We start from the raw sequence: 5197 nt of genomic DNA, 5'->3' as shown, positions 1-5197 counted from the left end.
ACAATGTGCAGGTCTGTTATATAGGTATACACATGCCATGGTGGTTTGCTGCACCCATCAACCTGTCATCTACATTAGGTATTTCTCCTAATTCTATCTCTCTCCTTGCCCCTCACCCACTGACAGGCCCTGGTGTGTGATGTTTTTCTCCCTGTGCCCATATGGTTTCATTGTTCAGCTCCCACTTACGAGTGAGAACATCTGGTGTTTGGTTTTCTGTTCCTGTGTTCATTTGCTGAGAATGATGGTTTCCAGCTTCATCTATGTGCCTGCAAAGGACATGAACTCATTCCTTTTTGTAGCTGCATAGTATTCCATGATGTATATGTGCCATATTTTCTTTATCCAGTCTAACATTGTTGGGCATTTGGGTTGATTCCATTTTACTTCTGCATCATTTTGATGAACTCTTGTTGAGAACTGAGATTACTACCTGTTCCCCCAATTACCTTCTGTGGCCAACTAATTTATTCTGGATGACTATATGTGAGGTTCCTGAACTCATTTGGTCATTGGCTCCCATGGAAATCAGGAACATTAACACCTTCCCCAAAATACTTTTTTCTCTTGTGTATTTCAAGATTTTCTCCTTAACATTCAGCATCTTTACTATGATGTATTTGTGAATGTACTTGGTTAGAGTTTGCTGAGCTTCCTGGATATGTACTTGGTTATTTTCCAATAATTTTTGGGAAATAATTCAGCCATTATTTCTTTGAATATTTTTTCTTATCCTCTCTGTCTCTTCTTTCTTTTTGGTACTCCCCAAAGTGCCAGATTCATTTATGTGGGTGTTGGTGCGCTATTGGTGCCCACATTTCTCTGACACTCTGTTCATTTTTCTTCATTCTTTTTACTGTCTGTTCTTTGTTTTGCATAATCTCATCACAACCTTTACTGTTCCTGAGAGTCCTCTTAGGTTTCCAGATTCTGTCTCAAATGCAGTTGATTTCTTTGGGAAGAAATTAGGAGCTGTTTTTTTAAATGGCCTGTTTCTCCCCACAGGTGAAATGTCTAAACAGGACCTCTGGAGCTCAAGATTGGGCAATGTAAGCTTTTTTCTGAGTGGCATCCCCTCTCTAGGATCTGAGTGCTCAGTGGAGGGGAGTCAGCAGGCTAAAGTCTTCTGAGCTTACTTCTCCTGGCATAGAACCACCATCAGAAGAGTTGGAAAAAAGACTACTGGGGTCAATATTTCCAGTGCACCATGTCAGAAGTAGAGCATTTATTTCACCATTGAGAGAAAAAGGAAGCCCTCATCTCCCATCAACCCTCAAATGGAATTTAGCCTCAGCAATAAACCACCAGAAGTAAGGTGAGAAATGCTGAAGTCCTGGTCTTTCTGGGAAGAAAGCTTTCGCATTGGGCAGAAAGGTATCCCTGTGTCTTTGGTGCAGCAATCTGGAGTTGCTGATCTGGGAGGAGAAAGGGAGGCAGATGTCTTGGTTCAAATACCACAGACTCTTGCCTTTCTAATGGAATTTTGGCAGATTTTCTTGATGTTTCTTCATTTTCTGTTTGCCTATTGGAGCATTTCCAGTCTCTGAATGATTGTTTTTTTTTTTTTATAATTTTACCAATTTTATAAGTGAAATGAAGCTCCTCATACTGTCATGCTAGAATTCATTTTTTTCAGATTAGATTTTAAATACATAAAACCCATACAATTATAAAATAAGTCAACTGTATTGAAATATAGCCATTACAATATTTAAAAGTTGTGACATAGTACTTATTTATTAATATGATAAATACTCTAGCTCTGTTCTAATAACTAACTACCATACTTTAAAACAGAGATGCACATAAATGAACATATGTTTTGGGATATCTACAACAACTATAGTGTAATATAGAAATATCTATGATTGCTAATGATGAAAGCGTCACAGAGGTTTTAATTTCATTATGGTTTGTTGTCTACACTCGTGATTTCAGGAAATGCTGTTCAGTCAGAGGTCAGTAAAAATATAAATGTAAAGTTTTGCAGTCTGCATTTACTGATCCCTTGAATTTTATCCACAGTCCTTTTGGGGGTCCATTTACCCAGGCAAAGATTTCACATAAGATTTTCGACCATCACAGAATCGAGAGAAGGCCTTTGAACAACTCGTGTGTGCTGTGATCCTAGGAATGGCTCTGATTCTTCTTTTTAATGGTAAATGAAAACAACCTGTAGGAATTTTTAGGTCCTCTGAAGCCTTGCATAAATTTTTCTTGGAAAGCCATGATCTCTATTTATCACCAGCTTTGTCACTTGTCTGCATCTCTGATGGGAGTAACCTTGGAAATGATGGCAGAAGCATAGACAGGGAATTTCAAAAAAGTACATTTCCATTATTGTAACAAAAGACCTATCGGTGGTTTTAGAAAAATAGTACTGAACAATGCCACAATAAATGTATGTGGGCATGCCTTTATAATAGAATGATATATAATTCTTTGGTTATATACCCAATAATGGGATTGCTGGTCAAATGGCATTTCTATTTCTAGATCCTTGAGGTATTGCCATACTGTCTTCCACAATGGTTGAACTAATTTACAGTCCTACCAACAGTGTAAAATACTTAATGTAAATGACTGGGTGATAGATGCAGCAAACCACCATGGCACGTGTATAACTATGTAGAAAATGTGCACATTCTGTACTTGTACCCCAGAACTTAAAATAAAAAAAAAAAGGAACATCTATAAGCCTTAAAAGAGTTAAAAAAAATTAGTACCGACTCTGGAATGTGCAAATCTGGGGGATTTAAGCTGTAAATATCAAGCAATACAGACTCAGAGAGATTTAAGGTTAAGAAAAAGTGTTTAATTGCCTACTAAAATTTTAGTCTCTGTGGAACACATCTTTGTGAAAACACAGTACTTTTAGAAATTGTCTATAATTCAGTTATATAATCTCTTTAAAAGAGAAATTTATCCACATCTTATATGATGGAGAAAAAATTATTCTTTAGTCATTGCTCAGTTCTATCTTTTACTTAAATAATTCAGATTTCACTTCTACCACCAAATGTAAATATTTCTATGATACAAAGTTTCTTTTAGAATTAATTACTTCCTCCAGGTTTTATGTAACAGCAGGTTGTGCCGGAAGCTTAGTTCATGCTGTTTGTCTATATCATCTTAACCAATGATCTGTTATTTTTAAGAGGCAGTATTAAATATTTGGAAACATAAAGCCATATACATATGAAATTTTGCTTTCACCACCATAGCCATCAAATGTATCATTTATGAAAATTAGTGACACAGTATGAAATAAAACAAAATCTGAATGCTATTGTACCATTGTACCTTAAGAGATTTAGATTAGACATAAAGGAGTTTTTAATTTTTAAATCTCAGGATTGTTAAGTATTAGAAAGTGCTCTCTCTTTAAAGGTCATTACAAAAACGTCGATCTGGAAGACATAGCTGCGAGTGACTGTGCTGGTGGTGTTCAAGATGACCAAGAATTTCCAAGTCAGTGACGGGGACTGGATTTGCCCTGACAAAAGATGTGGAAATGTAAACTTTGCTAGAAGAACCAGTTGTAATCGACGTGGTCGGGAGAAAACAACTGAGGCCAAGATGATGGAAACTGGGGGCACTGAAACAGAAAAGACACTTGCAGAAAAGAGCCGAGGCCTATTTAGTGCTAATGACTGGCAACATAAAACTTGCAGCAATGTGAATTGGGTGAGAAGATCAGAGTGTAATATGTGTAATACTCCAAAGTATGCTGAATTAGAAGAAAAAACAGGATATGGTGGTGGTTTTAATGAAAGAGAAGAATCTGATGGTGAATATGATGAGTTTGGACATAAAAAGAAAAAATACAGAGGGAAAGCAGTTGGTCCTGCATCTATATTAAAGGAAGTAGAAGATAAAGAATCAGAGCAAGAAGAGGATGAGGATGAAGATCTTTCTAAATATAAATTAGACGAGGATGAGGATGAAGATGATGCTGATCTCTCAAAATATAATCTTGATGCCAGTGAAGAAGAAGGTGGTAATAAAAAGAAATCTAATTAACGAAGTCACTGAAAGTCTCGATCTTCACATTCACGATCTTGATCATGCTCATCTAGGTCCAGGTCCTGTTCAAGAAGTTCTTTCAGTTCACAGTCAACATTTCATTCCAGTTCCAGAGAACATTTGAGATCTTGTAGGTTAAAATCAAGATCCAGCTCCAGGTCCCACAGGGGCTCTTTTTCCCCACGAAAAATACCTTATTCAGGTTCATCATTTTCTCCTGAGAGGAACAGAAAGAGAATTTGTTCTAGATCTTCTTCATCTGGTGATTGCAAAAAAAGATGAACAAGATCACGGTCATCCGAAAGACGCCACAGGTCGTCTTCTGGATCATCCTATTCTGATTCCTGTTCAAGTTCAAAAAAGAAATAATGCATTAAAATTTACATCTTAAAAAAATCCAGTACAGTGCATGAAGCATATTTTTAAAGAAGTTGGTGTCTTACTTGGTCAGAAGTGCTAAATCTGCTAGTAGAGGTGCGTGCCTTTCATTGGTTTTTCAAAATAATACAGCTGTGTTTATTTGTGAAGTTCAAAGTAAATAGTATTTTAAGCCATAATGTCCCAAAATAGATACTCTGTTATTCATTATTTACAACCATTTGCTCCATTTAAAACCATTTCAGCTATAACAAAGTACTTTGCTTCCTAATTTTAACCCATTTTTCTCATTTTCAAATACATCCTGTCCGTTGGCTAAGACAGGATTACCTAGACTTGCCTGAACTTTGGGCATGGAGGCAAGACTGGAAGCTAGTTGGAAACAACACACTTACGGAGAAGTCAGCCTGTTTATGCTGTTCACAGTGTCAGTGATTCTCACCAAAAAAAGTTAAACTGTGTTGCAAAGCAGCCAACTGTCAATGTCTTTATTTTAAAATTCCCTATGCTAAGCGTGCCTTAGAATCATTGTCTCTCTTTTATCCAGCTTTACTTTTTTGCTCCACAACATTTAATGCAAAAGAATCTTGTACCATCTAGAAGGAGAGAAGTGGTATTTATTTTCCTTTCTGACACTTAATTTGGGGCAAAACAGAAAGTTTAACAGTTTATCGCTTCTCTGCTGATATGGTTGCTTGATAAAGACATCTCAGAATGTTTACCATATTTGAAGAAGCTTTATGTGATATTCTTTAAAATCTAGTTATCCAATATAATATGGTAGAAAAGGCTA

The 5197-nt window shown here is 36.4% G+C and overlaps 1 pseudogene; it reads left to right on the top strand.

Moving 5' to 3' along the window:
- Positions 1-3442: 3442 nt before the first annotated feature.
- LOC100385819 (zinc finger Ran-binding domain-containing protein 2-like) lies at positions 3443-4521 on the top strand (annotated as a pseudogene).
- The last annotated feature ends 676 nt before the right edge of the window (positions 4522-5197 follow it).

Source organism: Callithrix jacchus, chromosome 6 (genome assembly GCF_049354715.1).
Source record: "Callithrix jacchus isolate 240 chromosome 6, calJac240_pri, whole genome shotgun sequence".
In the NCBI taxonomy this organism is placed as follows: Eukaryota; Metazoa; Chordata; class Mammalia; order Primates; family Cebidae; genus Callithrix; species Callithrix jacchus.
Note: the sequence above shows the minus strand (reverse complement) of the source record. Positions and strands in the feature narration are given on the sequence as shown.